The sequence below is a fragment of the Engystomops pustulosus genome, chromosome 7 (genome assembly GCF_040894005.1).
Source record: "Engystomops pustulosus chromosome 7, aEngPut4.maternal, whole genome shotgun sequence".
In the NCBI taxonomy this organism is placed as follows: Eukaryota; Metazoa; Chordata; class Amphibia; order Anura; family Leptodactylidae; genus Engystomops; species Engystomops pustulosus.
In genome coordinates, this window is record NC_092417.1 from 149,043,240 (window position 1) to 149,062,730 (window position 19,491).

Here is a 19,491-nt window from a genome sequence, read left to right on the forward strand (position 1 = left end):
TCCTGTCCATTTACGTGGTGTTTCCATCATTTTCTGAGGTTTCCAAGTGTTTGGCCAAGCTTTCCTGTGCAGAGCCTTGGTCCCCTTGAAAAATGCTCAAGTCTCCCATTGACTTCAATGGGGCTCGTTATTCGAGACGAGCACTCGAGCATCGGGAAAAGTTTGTCTCGAATAAAGAGCACCCAAGCATTTTAGTGCTCGCTCATCTCCAATGTTGACACTTTACGGTAAATAAGTGGATTTTGGTTGAAGTTTTGGCACTCGGTCTCTAAAAGGTTCACCATAACTGGCCTAGAGTAATTACTCACCTGATTGGAGAAGAGCAGTTGGGCTTTATGCCTGGCAGGTTGACTGCGATAAACATTAGAAGACTTTATTTAAGCTGGTTAGGAATGAGTTCTATTACTGGGGCTACCTAAAGCATTTGGCAATGTTGAGGGGGACGACATATGGACATTGCTTAAAAAAGGTAGGTATAGTTCCTCTATTCATAACATGGATCTAGTTGTAGCAAAAGGTTTCTGCAAATAAAGTAGAGGTGTGTGCAAAACCAAAGTTTGTTTCATTTAATTAAAAAATCCAAAATGTCACATGTAGACAAGATAAAGCAGGATATCCGTCTTTATCTAGTCAACATGTGACCCGTTGGAATTTTTAATGGAATTATATAAATTTGAAAGAATTTCGACTGTGCTTCAGTGGTGCGGGATACTTTGACTTCTCCGATCAGAAGCATCTGGGTCCACGTTGAATCACCAGAACACAGCGTATAATAATCCAAAGAAAACGGTGAGCTAATATTTCTTTCTCATATTTTATGCCAATACAGGCAGTCCCCGGGTTACGTACAAGATAGGGTCCAGAGGTTTGTTCTTAAGTTGAATTTGTATGTAAGTCGAAACTGTATATATTATAATTGTAGATCCAGACATTTTGGCCCCAGTGACAATTGGAGTTTAAACATTTTTTGCTGTAATGGGACCAAGGATTATCAATAAAGCTTCATTACAGACACTTTACAGCTGATTATTGCAATCTGGGACTATAGTAAAGCATCCAGAGAGCTTCACCAGAGGTCAGAGGGGTCTGTCTGTAACTATGGGTTGTCTGTAAGTCGGGTGTCGTTAAGTAGGGGACCACCTGTATATACAAAGTGGTAATATATATAGTTGCTACTACATATAATAATAGATACTGCTTCTACTCAGGCAGAAGTTTATAAATAATCAATATATATTAGAACGGGTGACATATTTGACTGCATTTAGCCACATTTCCAGGGGTGCCATGACCACTTCTCCCAGCTTTGTCTTGTATTTGTAAACATAACCAACAATTTGAACAACAGTGATATAACCATGTGACACAATAAATGGCTGACTCTAAGCACACAGGTAGGTAAAAACTGTCATGTAACGTTGCCCAAAGCCTAAATTCATTAAATTGTAGGGCTAAAAAGGCATGCAACAAAAACCTTATAGGAAAAATGACTGAAAAGAGGTAAAAATGGATACCATACCAAAACAAGCCACACATAGAGATGCCCCTTGTATTTGTAAACATAACAAGACATATTTGGTGACATATTTAAATCCACTCCAAAATAGGCAAAAAGCCATCAGGATCTTTCCTGGTAAATAGCAGTCCATGTCGATATAAAAGAAAGTGCATAAAAGGAGAAGTAGTACTGTACTGTGTCTGTTTGTTCAGTATGAGAGCATATATATGAGGGATAGGAGGAGCTGTGGTATGTTCATATACATTGGATAGAAGGAGAAGTACTGTGCTGTGTACATAGTTGATGTAGTGTAGAAATATTAGTAGACAATGCACTTTCGGTGAACTCCAGCGGACGGCTAAGTAAATGTGAATGTAAATGGAGTTTTAAGTGGTGCATGTAAGTGCTTCGGGTTGCGACACAATTGGAAAGTTAAATCCTGCGCTCAGTTCAAATCAGTCGGTTCGTCCCATGGCGACCCCCAAAATTTAAAAAGCTTTAAAAAAACCCTAAAAATTTGAATCCCCCCCCCTCCCCCGCTTCTTCGCCCAGAACTGAAATAAATAAACATTAAAAATTACAAACATGTTAGGTATCGCTGCATTCCAAAATGTCTGATCTATCAAAATATAATAATGGTTATTTTTGGCGTTTAACACCGTAACGGAAAATAGTGTCAAGATTCAAAAAAGCCACTTTTTTTGCAATTTTGCTAAATTTAAGAAAAAGTGATCAAAAGATCATACAGTCCTCAAATTGGTACAATTGAAAACAGCTTCAAAAGTGGCAAACAATGACACCATTCACAGTTCCATACACTAAAATACGAAAAAGTTATTAGCACCAGAAGATGGCAAAATGAAGAATTTTTTTTCTGTACAGGTTTTAATTTTTGTAAATATATGAAAACATTATAAACCCTATATAAATGTGGTATCCCTGTGATCCTACCGACCCAAAGAATAAAGTAGACATGTCATTTGTGGCGCACAGTGAAAGCCGTAAAAACCAAGACCACAAGAAAATTGTGCACATGCATTTTGTTCACCAATTTTACTGCATTTGGAATTTTTTTTCCCGCTTCCCAGTACATGGCATGGAATATTAAATACCATCACTATGAAGTGCAATTTGCTATGCCGAAAACAACATAGCTCTTTACATGGAAAAATAAAAAAGTTATGGATTTTTGAAGGTGGGGAAGAAAAAATAAAATGCAAAAACGAAAAAGGGCCTGGCCCTTAGGGGTTAATTTATATAGTACAGCTGCCCCATTAGCTCCCCTTGTTGCAGGTAGCATATTACAGATCAGGAAGAGCTTTTTTTTATTAGTTTTCAACAGTGTACAGAAAAATAGAAAACATTGTAGACACCTGTGATAACTGTTACAGCTGATTATTGTAGCCTGAGGCTAAAGTACAGTAAATTGCCAACATCCAGAGGTCCATTTGTAACTAGGGGTCGTATGTAAGTCAGGTGTTCTTAAGTAGGGGACCGCATGTATATACAATTTAGAGTGTAGTATACTACATAAATATATACTGAATATACACTCACTGGCCACTTTATTAGGTACACCATGCTAGTAACGGGTTGGACCCCCTTTTGCCTTCAGAACTGCCTCAGTTCTTAGTGGCATAGATTCAACAAGGTGCTGGAAGCTCCTCAGAGATTTTGGTCCATATTGACATGATAGCATCACACAGTTGCTGCAGATTTGTCGGCTGCACATCCATGATGCGAATCTCCCGTTCCACCACATCCCAAAGATGCTCTTGGATTGAGATCTGGTGACTGTGGAGGCCATTTGAGTACAGTGACCTCATTGTCATGTTCAAGAAACCAGTCTGAGATGATTCCAGCTTTATGACATGGCGCATTATCCTGCTGAGAGTAGCCATCAGATGTTGGGTACATTGTGGTCATAAAGGGATGGACATGGTCAGCAACAATACTCAGGTAGGCTGTGGCGTTGCAGCGATGCTCAATTGGTACCAAGGGGCCCAAAGAGTGCCAAGAAAATATTCCCCACACCATGACACCACCACCAGCAGCCTGAACCGTTGATACAAGGCAGGATGGATCCATGCTTTCATGTTGTTGACGCCAAATTCTGACTCAACCATCCGAATGTTGCAGCAGAAATCGAGACTCATTAGACAAGGCAACGTTTTTCCAATCTTCTACTGTCCAATTTCGATGCGCTTGTGCAAATTGTAGCCTCAGTTTCCTGTTCTTAGCTGAAAGGAGTGGCCCCCGGAGTGGTCTTCTGCTGCTGTAGCCCATCTGCATCATAGTTCAACGTACTGTGCGTTCAGAGATGCTCTTCTGCCTATTTTGGTTGTAACGGGTGGCGATTTGAGTCACTATTGCCTTTCTATCAGCTCAAACCAGTCTGCCCATTCTCCTCTGACCTCTGGCATCAACAAGGCATTTCCGCCCACAGAACTGCCGCTCACTGGATGTTTTTTTCTTTTTCGGACCATTCTCTGTAAACCCTAGAGATGGTTGTGCGTGAAAATCCCAGTAGATCAGCAGTTTCTGAAATACTCAGACCAGCCCTTCGGGCACCAACAACCATGCCACATTCAAAGTCACTCAAATCACCTTTCTTCCCCATACTGATGCTCGGTTTGAACTGCAGGAGATTGTCTTGACTATGTCTACATGCCTAAATGCACTGAGTTGCCGCCATGTGATTGGCTGATTAGAAATTAAGTGTTAACGAGCAGTTGGACAGGTGTACCTAATAAAGTGGCCGGTGAGTGTATATTGAAATTCCTGTCCCGACTGAAATGGAATAAGGGTGCTCATTGGGATGAGCCAGGAATATTAAGGACTAGAGATGAGCGAGCACTAAAATGCTCGGGTGCTCGTTATTCGAGACAAACTTTTCCTGATGCTCGAGTGCTCGTCTCGAATAACGAGCCCCATTGAAGTCAATGGGAGACCCGAGCATTTTTCAATGGGACCATGGTTCAGGAATGAAATGTGTTATTTAATTGAAAAAGAATGTCTTCTGATAAGTTAGCAGATGTATGCAAACATCTGCAATCTATTCTTCACTGCTCCGTGCGTATATTATCTCCCGACAAGTTAACAGATGTGAAGAACAGTGAAGAATAGAATAAAAACAGTGAACACAGGATCATTTAAGTGAAAAACGCAGTGAAAAACACAGTGAAGAATAGATTACAGATGTTCGGCACATCTGCTTACTTGTCGGGGTGATACGCTGTCCCGGGATCCGCTCCTCTTCTTCCACTGAAGTCTCCCCGTGCTGCCCGATGTCTCCCCGTGCTGCCCGATGTCTCCCCGTGCTGCCCGATGTCTCCCCCGTGCTGCCCGATGTCTCCCCCGTGCTGCCCGATGTCTCCCCCGTGCTGCCCGATGTCTCCCCCGTGCTGCTTGATGTCTCCCTGCTGCTTGATGTCTCCCCCGTGCTGCCCGATGTCTCCCCCGTGCTGCCCGATGTCTCCCCGTGCTGCCCGATGTCTCCCCCGTGCTGCCCGATGTCTCCCCCGTGCTGCCCGATGTCTCCCCGTGCTGCCCGATGTCTCCCCCGTGCTGCCCGATGTCTCCCCCGTGCTGCCCGATGTCTCCCCCGTGCTGCCCAATGTCTCCCCCGTGCTGCCCGATGTCTCCCCGTGCTGCCCGATGTCTCCCCCGTGCTGCCCGATGTCTCCCCCGTGCTGCCCGATGTCTCCCCGCTGCCCGATGTCTCCCCATGCTGCTTGATGTCTCCCTGCTGCTTGATGTCTCCCTGCTGCCCTTCCGCGCGTATCTTCCGACAAGTAAGCAGATGTGCCGAACATCTGTAATCTATTCTTCACTGTGTTCTTCACTGTCTTTTTCACTTAAATGATCCTGTGTTCACTGTGTTCACTGTTTTTATTCTATTCTTCATTGTTCTTCACTGTGTTTTTTTAATTAAATGCTCGATCTCGAACAGGGGAAATACTCGTCCGAGCAACGAGCCGTTTCGAGTACCTTAATACTCGAACGAGCATCAAGCTCGGACGAGTATACTCGCTCATCTCTATTAAGGACCTGTTGTTACTAGACAAGATTTCAGTCACTTTATAATAATCTTCTCTCCCCACGTTCAGTTCAGATACATTAAAGTGAATCGGTTGAGCTAAACTATCACTGCAGCCAAGTATATATATATATAATCCTATACAGTACAATTACTATCACATCCCCTTCTTACATAACAGTCATGGACGCCTTTGTTTTACAGACAGTGAGAGGCGATGGCACGTTTACTAATCTCCTTGATGGTTCTCACAGTCTTCATTGAGTTCTCTTCTGCTTTACAAGATCGGTGAGAGGTTTTCTAATATGAAAGTATACACACATCCTGTATACCAGGGGTAGGGAACCTTTTTGGCTGTTTGCCTCACTATTTATAAATGGGGGCCAATATGTTTAAAACTACCAGTAAATGTCTGCATTTTATGTTAGGCCAACACTTTTAAAGTACAATAAGTCTCTGAATTATTTTTTTAACGTTGTTTAGCTGTTGCTAACCAATGATGAATAAAGTACTTTTTTTTGCTGGTGGCTTAGTAGTCTGGTTAATATGTGGTGAGGTTAAGCTTCATGCAAGTGTCCCTAGTAGCCAGTAGTCACTAGTCACAGTGATGCTCCCAATAGCTATTAATCACTGTACTGCCCCCAGTAAACACAATAATGCCCCAAGTAGTCACAGGGATGCCCCCAGCAACCACAATAACACCCCAGTAGCGAGTAGTGACAGTGATGCCCTCAGTAGTCACAGTGAAGTCCCTAGTAGCTATTAGTCACAGTGATGAACACTGTAGCCCCAATAATGCCCCAGTAGTCACAGGGATGCCTGCCCTAAGAAGCCACAATAATGCCGCCAGTAGTCACCATGGCAACCCCCAGTTGTCACAGTGATTTTCTGAGTAGCCATTAGTTACAGTGATGTTCCCAGTAGCCATTAGGCAAAATAATACCAAGGGAAGCCATTAGTCACAGTGATGCCCACTGTAGCCACAATAATACTCCCAGTAGCCAGTTGTCATGCCCCTTTTAGCCATGCCTCCAATAGCCAGCAGTCATGCCCTTAGTAGACAGCAGTAATGCCCCAGTAGCCATTAATAATGTCCCCAGGAGCCAGCAGTCATGCCCCTTGTAGCCATTTCCCCAGAAACTAGCAGCCATGCCCCAGTAGCCATTAATAATGTCCCCAGTAGCTAGCAGGGATACCCTTAGCAGCCATGCCCTTAGTAGAAAGCAGCCATGCCCTTTATAGCCATGCCCCAGTAGCCAGCAGTCATGCCCCTAGTACCATGTAATAATGTCCCCAGTAGCCAGCAGTCATGCTTGCCCCCTGTCACCATTAATAATGTCCTCAGTAGCCAGCAGTCATGCTCCAGTAGCCATTAATAAATGTCCCCAATAGCCAGCAGGAATGCCCATAGTAGCCATGCCCCCAATAATCAGAAGTCATGCTCCTAGTAGCCAGCAGTCATGCTCCTAGTAGAAATGCCCCCATTAGGCAGCAGTCATGCCCCCAGTAGTATTAGAGCCCCCACTGTGCAAATTTTAAAAAAAAAGTTTATACTCACCTGTCTTCTCTGGTGCTCCCGACACCTTCGGTCCCTTCCCCTGCTGCGCCACAATGACGTCATCATGTGCGCCTGTGTCAGGTCAGACACATCACTGGTCAGACGCCTATTCAGGCTGGTAGTTTCCTTCCATGTAGGCCTGCTGTGGCCTGTGAGATGGGAAGCACAGGGCAGTGAGACCCCATGTATCAGGGGGGAGGGAGCCTGATGGATCACAAGAACCACATCTGACTCAAGAGCCGTAGGTTCCCGACCCCTGCTGTATACTCTTCTCAGGCTGATGTATTATTATATAGCATGTTCTTGTCTGTAGGTATGGGGAAGTGTCCTTCCCTGTTGTATGTGGGGCATAACCTTTCGACAAACTTTGAAGAAATTGATATAGTACAAATAAATATCTGACATTTATTTTGGAGGAAGGAAGGCTGGGGAATACAGAGGGTTAGGGTGGAGAATCTCCTGTGTTCTCAATGTGCAGTGTATGGGAGACATCATTAAGGCTAGTCTCCAGTAACCAGATCTGGGGGTCCACTCGACAATCTCGTTCCGATGTTTTCTGGATTTGCGCCACTGTGTCAGGTATTTAACTGGGGATTGTGTAGCATGCGATCGGATTGTGACGCGGCTGCGCTGGCTTTCATGCGACAGAAATCAAGGTGTGCCGTCGGACGATCCGCACGATCTTAGTGAATCGCGGCTCAGTGCATTCCGGTCGGACAACGCACTTTTAGGGATCGCGCATGACGTGGTAATTTTGTTTATTCTGTTTCAGGAGAGTCGAGAGACAATCAGATGTCATTTTTACCAATAATTACAGGAAGGCCTTGCAGCAACAGCAAGCAAGGAAATATTTTGAAAATTTATTGAAACCAAAGCGCAGGTATTCAGGAAACAAGTGCAAACGTGATAATACTGTAGATAAAAACTAAAAACTAAATAAAACATAGATACAAGCAATCCATAGATAAAGCTGCATTATGATGGGAATAGTCACATGTGAGGTGAAAAACCTTAGACCCTCCTATGACATGCATCCTCAGCTCATTCCCCTCCTACAGTGATAATCCACCACATTACACATCTGACCTCTGTAATGTAACACTGGGTTATTCTAAGGGAATGTGTCATCAGAAAATTGCCTATTTTTTTTTAAATCAGTTTTGTGATAGTCTCAGGGAAGATGGCTGCCCCCATACCCATTCCCATACCTCGGCCTCTAGTCTATATGGGAATAGCTACGTTTAGTGGCAAGATTCTTTTTTTATTGAGAACATGCAAGGAAACAGGATGGCGCAACACGGCAAAAGTTCCCTTCGCAGAAGCGTGGCAGGAAAAGGTAATAGCATAAGGGTGATGCCAGTGGGCAGGTGTAGACATAGTATACCAGTATCCTAACAATGAAAAGAGACAAAGATGGGCACCTATCAGGACTTCTAATCCACGCCAGTGGTGTGGAAGCCCTGAAATAAATGCAAATAGTGGCTTATCGCTAGCACTTGTGATTATTTTCCCTTTCTGCCACCTCCATGCCGGGGGGGCATGGAGGGGCCTGAAGGTGGGGGCGTGGCCGTGGGGGAAGTGGGCTGGAATGGGGCGTTCCTGTCTCCACACCGGCACATTCACTCCAGCCAGTGGCTTCTTAAACGTGAGAAGTCACTGAGTGTGCAGCTGGTTGCCGGATACATCAAGGGGTCGAAGCCACTTGATGTAGCTGACTGCACCGGAGAGTCGGTGGGGCACACGAGCACCGGCGTATGATAAATAACCCCGAAAAGGCGCAGACAACCATGGTGAACCATTCTTCAGCAGGTAAGCAATTCAAAGACAAGGGAAGGTCCAGGGATTACCACTTTTATACAAATTTTTATAAGTCTATTTATTTTGGGTTGAGAGACTTTTATTTAGAAAACTAAAGAGAAATTTTGAAATTCGAAAATAATCCAAAAAATAACTTAGGGTACATTCACATGCATGACTGTCAGGGGATGTACTGTATATATGGCTGCAAGCTTGCAGCCTATAAACGCCCCCCATAGGCCAGCAATGGGCGCACGGAGCGGTACGGAGCCGTGCACTCTCAAAGGAGAGGGGCGGGGGCGAGCAGTGCTACGGCATGGCGGGCACATGCTGGTGTGAATGTTACCTTATTCTGAAAAAGCTGATGATTTAGTGATGACACTAAATCATTATTTTTGGGCGTTACATAGTCCACACTGCAGGCGGCTTTTATGTATATAGCACCTTCCTCTGACTGCTAGACTAAAGCCTTCAGAGTGGGATCAGTCCCAGAATCCTATATAGCACTGTCAGCCTCCCTGACGATAACAGCCAAAGCAGGAAAAAAAAAATCACAACCAAAATCCCATAATACACAATCGATGTGAACTGATCGATTGGGCCTGAAAAGATTTAAGAATAAGATATAACCTTTGACTCTCAATTTTTGGTTTACAAATACTAAGTGAGTTAAAGGGGTTTTGCCATAAAAGAAAATTCTCAAATTTTAATCCCCTAGTGATGTTAACAAAATAAAGATAATTGTAACCCTTAACTTCACATTTTAATTAAATTTATTGCTGTCTTAGCTCCTATCAGTCATGGTCATTGTAAGATTCCAGGGGGTGAGTGGGAACTCTCTAAGCAGACACATTATGATCCCTCTAGTTTTGTGTGAGATGCTGTGTGCTGACAATGTGCTTAGATTATCAGGTTACAGGGTTGTATACACTTTCATTTACCTTCTGAACATTGTACAAACACACTGACATATAGAAAAAAAAGAAATGAGACATATGAGAGATGATGTGATCCATTAGATGCCTATTTCACAACACACTAATTCTGCTGTGCCTTCCTACTGTGCCTCCCCAGATAAACAACTTATCTTTAGCTTGGAGTTCTCTCCTGGCTGCTGCTGCCTGCAGGAAACGTCTGTGTCTCAGTGTGCATCAGTGAGTGAGCTCCGCCCTGAACTGCAGGGGGCGGGGCTAGAGGCAGAGAGCAGAGAGAGAGAGAGATGGTGGCCTGACCCTAAGTCAGAAGTTACATGGTCATGTCTAGGGGCAACTGAAAAAGAAACTCGTCTTCGTGGGAACACCCCTTCACTAAATACTGACAAAATTAAAGTGGTTGTCCACTTTCAGCAAATTGATATGGTTTGTGCAAGGACAAGCTATACAGTTTTCCAATATAATTTCTGTATCAATTGCTCAGGGTTTTCTGGATCTCTGCTTGCTGTCATTGTATATGAAGCTTTTGGGTGCGGTCACACGTTGCGTTACACATGCATTTTTAAATGCATGCGGTAAACGTAATGCGACCGCAACATGTGACCGGACCCTTTATGTTTACTTCCAGTGGAAATTAATCCATCCATGGTCACACAGGTACACGGCTCGTTATATCACACGGCTCTGATTACTCTCTGTGATACTAACAAGCCGTGCACCTGTGTGACCATGGACGGATTTCTGGAAGTGAACATAGGAGCTTACTATAGTAGGACAGCAAGCAGAGATCTAGAAAACAGTGAGGAATTGATACAGAAAGTATATTGGGAAATTGTAAACCTTTTCCTTACAGAAACCATATCAATTTCTTGCTCAAAGTGGACAACCCCTTTAAGTATTAAAGTTCATTTCTACAAAAATAGTTGGCATAAATATTTATCTAATTTGATATAAATATTTTATAGCATCTTTACTGCTGTAGCACATAATGTTACTGAATTATCATTTTTTAACATTTTACCTTCTATGTTTTCCAGTTTTTCTGACCAAGAAGCTGCCCAAGAAAACTAATGACTCATTTGACAACCCATAGAACTTCTCTTTCAGAACCTTTAAGAATAGGTTTCACAATCACCAAATATGAAGCTCTAGGGCATAAGTGACTATTGTCACCACGTTATTAACTATTCATTTATGTCGTGTAATGGATTTCCAGATACTAATTTTCTCCCACAATCTGTTTACTTGTGTAGGATATAAATTCTAGTTGGATTATGGTGCAGGGGATTATCATAGCTCCAAACCGTCCCGGTTTTGCCGGGACAGTCCCTTTCTTTTTTACCTCTGCCCCGCGTCACGTCAGATTGTTCCGGATATTCCCTCCAGGTTCCGCACTTGCTGGGGTTGTCCCGGCTCTGTGTCCCGCATAGTAAACACTTTCAAAGCCAGAACTGATAGCACTGAATGGCTTCTACAGACATCGGGCAGGGAATCCCTTTGAGAGAAGTGTCGGGTTAGTGGAGAGCAGGGACCACGTCATCAGGTTCAGATCTCTGTCCATATATGGTCACTGCATCTCCTAGGCTTCCCCAGAGCAGACATCCGGCAGGGAATCCTGAGAGAAGTGTCGGGTTATGGTCTCCTAGGGCTTCCCCAGACACAAGCACTTTATTTAATTAAATTAAATACATGTTTGCCCAGTACAGGATTCAAACCCAGACCCTCTGCATTAGAGACAGGAGCCTCTATCCACTGAGTTATGAGCCCAGTGATTATCAATCTGGGGATTTTTGGTAACTAAGAGCTGTCATCTGCCACTGTTACACTGTGACACAGACTTAATGCAATGATATATAGAGAGGGATCTTCTCAGAGGTTATTATTGTAATTATTGAGACAATTATTATTATAAATTTTATTATTTTTATTATTATGGAGACGATTATTAATAATAGTAAAAATAATAATAAAAATAATAATTGTCTCAATAATTACAATAATAATTTCTGAGAAGATCCCTCTCTATACATCATTGCCATAAGTCTGTGGCACAGTGTAACAGTGGCAGATAACAGTTCTTAGTTACCAAAAATCCACAGTTATATAATCACTGAGATTATAGCTCAGTGGGTTGAGGTTCTGTGTCACTATGGTACATGGACTCTGCAGGTTCTGGGTTTGAAATCCCTATCAGGTTAAAAAAAAAAGGATTGGGAAGATGATTTTTATTATCATAATATGGTAAAAATTTGCGGCGTTGCCAGGGAGTGATTGGGGGTGTGGCTTAGGGGGCTCGCCCCTCTTTTCCTTCCACAAATGTTGGGAGGTATGGGATTATCTTTACAAGGAAAAGACAAGTTTACTTTCATGTTGTAACATGTTTGTGACGTAATTTAGAAATGCAAATCAGCAATGAAAATAAGAGTGTAAGGTGCCCAGAGCATTGAACAGCTATAAAAGTTATCAAAGTGCCATATTTTCTTAAGCTGTGACTATCCATGTAGTATCATTTTCCCCTGTATTGTACATCTGGCTATGAATATATCCTGCATTATGATGATTCATTCCTAATAAAAGTTTGCAGTCATTGGAGTTTTTGTTATCCTTTCATGAACGTCATAAATTAAGACACCAGTAAATCCTGGTAACACACAGGCAGGCGTGAAATCATTCCAGATTGAATACATATACAGGGGCAAACTTCTTACATTTGTTTTTACTTTACAACTTGTTTTTTATGCCAATTCTATTTATTTAAAATTAAAGGAATTTTGCTACTCAGAAGTAGGATGTACAGGGGCGTCACTACAGCGGTAGCAGCCATAGCAGCTGCTATGGGGCCTGCAGTGTTAGGGGGCCTCAAGGACAGATCTGTGTGTATAAATGTATATATCAGTGAATAAATGTGTTCATATAAGGTTGTGAGTAAACAAATGTGTATATTTACTGAGGGTCTACGGGGGCCCCATTTAGAAGACTGCTATGGGGCCCTGCCTTTCCTAATTATGCCACTGAGGATGGACCCTCCTTGGTTTCGACGAAGCAAAGCAATGATCATTAGAGATGAGTCCTGGGTATAAGTCACATTGAAACATAAAATCCTGCTGGTTTATTTGCCCAAACCTGGAAGCAGGTCCTCATTTTTCTCATATAGCTAGAGGTGGAGAAAGTTGCTAGAATTTGGTTTCTTTTCATTCCACCACAACGTTCTTCAGATATTTTCTTGTGTAATATACTCATATAACTTTATGGCAGGTAACATATTTATCTAACCAAATCAACGGGAAACATAGGGCAAAGTACAGGAAATCCTGGTAGATCTGTATGTTCCCTGGCTATCCTGGGTGGTGTTACATGGATTTTTAATCTACCATCAACATAATGCATGATAAACCAGGGACACTTACTCATCGATCCAGGCACCAAGACTGTGGTAATCATATATTTGAAATCCTTCAAAAATTAAGTTTTAAAATTATTCTAATGAGCCATAATGGTTCTAGGAGTGTTACCAGAGCCCCTCCTTGCTGTAGCTTTACAGGCTGTTTGTTACACTTCCCACTCCCACTGTTTTCTGAGACTTCCTCTACTGCAGTAAGATCACAGAGGGAGAGGAGTGCCCAGGGAGCCAGGAGGGGGGTAGGACGTGCTCCTGCATAGTGCTACAGCCTGTAAAGCTGCAGCATGGAGGGGCGCTGATAACACACTGGTAACTAGAGATGAGCGAACATACTCGTCCGAGCTTGATGCTGGTTCGAGAATTAGCGTACTCGAAACTGCTCGTTGCTCGGACAAATACTTCGCCCGCTCGAGAAAATGGCATCTCCCGCCGTTGTGATTTTTGGCGGCCAGAAACAGAGCCAATCACAAGCCAGGTCACTCTGCACTCCACCCAGCATGACGTGGTACCCTTACACGTCGATAGCAGTGGTTGGCTGGCCAGATCAGGTGACCCTGGAATAGACTAGCCCCTGCCCGCGCTGCTCGGATCATTCTGTGTCTGGATGCCGCTAGGGAGAGAGCTGCTGCTGGTCAGGGAAAGCGTTAGGGTGTTCTATTAGAATAGTGTTAGGCAGGAGTGATTCTACAAGAACCCAACAGCCCATCTTAGGGCTACAATAACGTTATACATTTTTTTTTTTTATTTGCTTGTGGCTGGGCTTGCTGGCACTAGTAGTGCAGCTAGTACCATATTGTGAGGAATTTGCAGGGGGACTTGCTACCGTTGTGTTTAGCTCTTAGTGACACGCATATCCACCTCAAACACCGAAGTGGGACAATTTATTAGGGGTTTGATTAGAATTAGGCAGAGTCTGCTGATTTATTTTTTTTTACCTTTATTTCTTTTTATAGCTCAAAGTCATATTGCAAAGCAGTGTGCTCTCATTGTAGGCTAGAAAATAGCCATAGGAGAACCCCAACGGCTTACTTAGGCCTACAATAGCGTTATATTTTCCTTTCTTTTGTTTGCTTGTGGCTGGGCTTGCTGGCATTAGTAGTGCAGCTAGTACCATATTGTGAGGAATTTGCAGGGAGACTTGCTACCGTTGTGTTTAGCTCTTAGTGATACGCATATCCATCTCAAACACCGAAGTGGGACAATTTATTAGGGGTTTGATTTGAATTAGGCAGAGTCTGCTGATTAATTTTTTTTTACGTTTATTTCTTTTTATAACTCAAAGTAATCTGGCAAAGCAGTGTGCTTTCAGTGTAGGCTAGAAAATAGCCATAGGAGAACCCCAACGGCTTATTTAGGCCTACAATAGCGTTATATTTTCCTTTTTTTGGTTTGCTTGTGGCTGGGCTTGCTGCCATTAGTAGTGCAGCTAGTACCATATTGTGAGGAATTTGCTGGGAGACTTGCGACCATTGTGTTTAGCTCTTAGTGACACGCATATCCTCCTCAAACACCGAAGTGGGACAATTTATTAGGGGTTTGATTTGAATTAGGCACAGTCTTCTGATTTTTTTTTTTTTTACTTTTATTTCTTTTTATAACTCAAAGTCATCAGGCACAGCACAAAATCCAGTTGTGTGCTGTCAGTGTAGGTTAGAAACTAGCCATAGCAATAGGATAGCATGGTTTTGTTTAAAAAACCCCGAGGGCTAGGGGTAGAGGACGAGGGCGTGGAGGTGGGCGTCCAACTACTGCAGGGGTCAGAGGCCGTGGTCCTGGGCGGGGTGAGACACCACCTGCTGATGAGGGAGCAGGGGAACGCCGCAGAGCTACACTCCCTAGGTTCATCATGTCTCAAGTTACTGGGACTCGTGGTAGAGCACTGTTAAGGCCAGAACAGTGCGAAGAGGTGATGTCGTGGATTGCGGACAATGCTTCTAGCCATTTGTCCACCAGCCAGTCTTCCACGCAGTCCACCCATGTCACCGAAATCAGAACTCCTCCAGCTCCTCAACCTCAGCCTCCTTCCCCCCAGTCTGCCCCCTCCCAGCAAAGTTTGGCATTTGAACCGGCATACTCTGAGGAACTGTTTTCTGGACCCTTCCCACAGTCTTAAACCACTTGTCCAGTTGCTGCTGAGCTATTTTCCGATGCCAAGGTTTTCCACCGGTCGCAGTCTGTGGGTGATGATGACATTATTGACGTAGTGGAAGAAGTGTGTAAAGAGGTGTCGGACGATGAGGAGACATGGTTGTCAGACAGTGGTAAAGTTGTTTTCAGGGCAGGAAGTCCGAGGGGGGAGCAGACTGAGGGATCGGAGGATGATGAGGTGACAGACCCAAGCTGGGTTGATAGGCCGGGTGAACACAGTGCTTCTGAGACGGAGGCGAACAGGTTGGAAGAACAGGTTGGAAGAGGCAGTGGTGGGGCCAGACGGAGAGGCAGGGCCAGAGCTGGTGCATCAGCGCCAAATGTTTCCTGTAGTCAAGCTCCCGTGGCGAGGGCTAGATTTTCAGAAGTCTGGAGGTTCTTTAAACAAAAACACTGGATGACCGACGGACTGTGGTGTGCAACCTGTGCCAAACCAGGATCAGCAGGGGTTCCACCACTACTAGCTTAAATACCACCAGTATGCGCAGGCATATGAATGCTAAACACCCCACTCAATGGCACCAAGCCCGTTCACTTCTGGCCGGGCACACCACTGCTCCTTCCCCTGTGTCATCTGCTAGCCAGCCCTCTGCCCAGGACCCCGGCCCAAACACCTCCCGTGCGAAAACCCTATCTTCGCCGCAACGATCCTCCACAGCATCCACCAGCGTTCAGCTCTCCATACCCCAGACGCTAGAGCGCAAAAGGAAGTATAGTGCAACCCACCCACACGCCCAAGCCCTCAACGTCCACATATCCAAACTGATTAGCCTGGAGATGCTGCCCTATAGGCTGGTAGAGACCGAGGCCTTTCGAAACCTCATGGCGGCGGCCGCCCCTCGGTATTCGGTCCCAAGCCGCCACTACTTTTCCCGATGTGCCGTCCCAGCCCTGCAAAAGCACGTGTCAGACAACATCATCCGTGCCCTGACCAACGCCGTTTCTGACAAGGTCCACTTGACCACGGACACGTGGATGAGTGCTGCCGGGCAGGGCCACTATATATCGCTGACGGCACATTGGGTTAACTTGGTGGAGGCTGGGACCGAGTCTGACCCTGGGGATGGTCATATACTGCCGACGCCGAGGATTGCGGGGCCTACCTCGGTCCAGGTCTCAAAGGCCTACTATGCGTCCTCCTCCTCCCACCCCTCCTCCGAATTACCATCCGTGGGCATGGCACCATCAGTCGGTATTATTTAATTTTTCTGGAGGACCACCTACCTGCTCCTCTGGTTTGAAAACTTTTTTGGACTGCCACATACAGACACTCAATCTATTTAATTTTTCTGGAGGACCACCTACCTGCTCCTCTGGTTTGAAAACTTTTTTGGACTGCCACATACAGGCACTATCCAAATTAAATATTCTCCATAGCAGCCTCCACACGTCGTCTTTTTAGCTGCCTCCACACGTTGCCTCCATTGCTACCTCCACACGTCATCGCCATAGCTGCCTCCAAAAGGCGTCCATATAGCTGCCTCCATACATCGTCCCCTTATCAAACGAGCTGTGTCAGGCAGAATTTTGGGTTGTTTTCATGGCTTCCACATCAAACTTGTTAACTTTGTCGCCACCCTGCTGTGTAATCCACAAAATATACTGGCAAACTTTTATCATTTACCGATATTATTTCAGCGCTTCTTGCGCATCTGTTTACATTCCCCTCACTCGCCATAACCCAAACTTATAAGAACACTACTACACTTGATCTTATACAAAAGGTTCTTAGAAGTGCTGTTTGGGGAGTAGCCGAGAGACAGGGGCTTGGATTGGCGAAAGCTCGCCTGGCAGCGGAGCGCCAGCTCCATCCCAAGATCCAACTCACATAGTTTTAACTGCAGCACCTTTAATCTACTACTAGTTCACTGCCTCCATACATGGTCCCCTTATCAAACGAGCTGTGTCAGGCAGAATTTTCAGGTGTTTCACCAGATACATAGTGGAACTCGGCCCATCTGTCGCCGCCATGCTGGAGACCTGAAGTTGCAATCATAGCAGCGCAATATGGATGCCCCATACTGTCGCTCTTAATCATGGAACCATTTCCGAAAAAACAATTAAAAATAGAACCACTATGCTATTCCATTATTCCTAGGTGAAATATTCAAACGACCCGGCCTGCTTTGAAAATTATATTTTTTTCAAAGTAAACGCTTCTGGCCCCCAGGCCCATTTTGGGTGGGGAGGAGCCGAGAGACAGGGGCTTGGACAGGTGAAAGCTCGCCTGGCAGTGGACCGCCAGCTCCATCCCAAGATTAGGCAGCCTCAGAGGCATCCATGCATTCTGCCCCTTCTGTTTCCTGTCCATTTTGCCTCCACGATCCTCCACAGCGTCCACCAATGTCTCCATGCGCAACTTTCAACTCTCTATACCCCAGACGCTGGAGCACGAGAGGATATACAGCACATCATCCCCTTATCAAACTAGCTGTATCAGGCAGAATTTTCGGGTGTTTCACCAGATACATAGTGGAACTCGGCCCATCTGTCGCCGCCATGCTGGAGACCTGAAGTTGCAATTATAGCAGCGCAATATGGATGCCCCATACTGTCGCTCTTAATCATGGAAGTCGTCTCCATTGCTGCCTCCACATGTCATCCCCTTATCAAAAGAGCTGTGTCAGGCTAATTTTTCGGGTGTTTCACCAGATACGTTATGGAACTTGGTCACTATGTCGCCACCATGCTGTGTTATCGACTAAATTTACCGTCAACCTTTTGTTCACATAGGAAATCATTTCAGCGCTTCTTGCTCACCTCCTTTGGTGAAGCCTGAGTCCATTTAGGGTATGTCGCCATGCCACTCTCTAGCCTGCCGCTGCTGCCGCTACCTCTGCATGCCGTCCCCTATAATGTCAGGGTCAATTATTGCATGTTTTAGATGCTATCTAGCCTCATTCGGTCACTCTGTCATGGCCATGCTGTTGCCCATAATTTTTGCATAATGGTGCGATTAAGCAGCCTCAGAGGCATCCATGCATGCTGCCCCTGCTGTTGCCTGTCCATTTCCGTGGTGTTTCCATCCTTTTCTGAGGTTCCCAGGTGTTTGGCCAAGCTTCCCTGTGCAGAGCCTTGGTCCCCTTGAAAAATGCTTGAGTCTCCAATTGACTTCAATGGGGCTCGTTATTCGAGACGAGCACTCGAGCATCTGGAAAAGTCCTTCTTGAATAACGAGTACCCGAGCATTTTAGTGTTCGCTCATCTCTATATAAGAATATTACCACAGTCACGGTGCCTGGATCTATGAGTAAGTGTCCCCTGGTTTATCATGATGGATTTTGATGGAAGATTTGTTGAGTTCATTAACTCAACATTAACAGGTTTGGATTCGGAATCCTAGAACGGCAGCAGCTTTTATTCTATTGTATTGGTGTTCCTTTTCCTTTAGAGGAAACTTAAGAAGGGAAGAACGCAGTACACTTGGTGGTTTTAATACTCGGATGACACACAGGAGCTTATCATTTTAATTTGACACAAATTTCTGAAGATAAAATGTGATAAAAAAGTTTATTTTCACTACTTCTTAATTTGTGATGAGGTAGATTATCCCGAGATTCTAGTAGTTTTCCACCTGTGGTATGTGGTTTGAAGCCCTTAACCTGGACTTCAGGGTCGGACTGGGGGACCAAGGGCCCACCAGGGAAATTGATTTTGGGGGCCCACCTACTGCTACATGGGAATATTAAATGTCCTGTAAATACTCAAACATAAGCCAAGTTTTTCAGAACAAAAAATAGGTTGAAAAAACCTTGGCTTATACCCTAGTCTATAAAAATACCAAAATGTGTACTCACCTTCCGATGCCCCCTGCTCACGTCATGACACCAGCCACACGCTGACATTCTAGTGTGTGCGCTGCCATCGGTACACACTATGATGTCAGCGAGCAGTTGACGGACCCGGAACCGAAACATCGGTGGAAAGAAGAGGACCTGTCGTGGGGTTAAGTACACACATTTTATTTTTTTTCTTATAGGCTGGGCATTTCTCGGGGAGGGGCTACATGCTATTTAATGGGGACAGGGGCTACAGGCTATATACTGGGGAGGCAGCGGCTCTAGGCTAAATACTGGAGGACAAGGGCTGAAGGCTATATACTAGGGGACATGGGCTACA

General features: G+C 44.7%; 1 long non-coding RNA gene across 1 annotated transcript; it reads left to right on the forward strand.

The window, feature by feature from the left end:
* Positions 1–650: 650 nt before the first annotated feature.
* Positions 651–11,617, forward strand: LOC140068984 (uncharacterized). The gene is made up of 4 exons (XR_011848668.1): positions 651–789; positions 5,742–5,825; positions 7,868–7,975; positions 10,862–11,617. It is a non-coding gene; the product is annotated as an uncharacterized lncRNA (long non-coding RNA).
* The last annotated feature ends 7,874 nt before the right edge of the window (positions 11,618–19,491 follow it).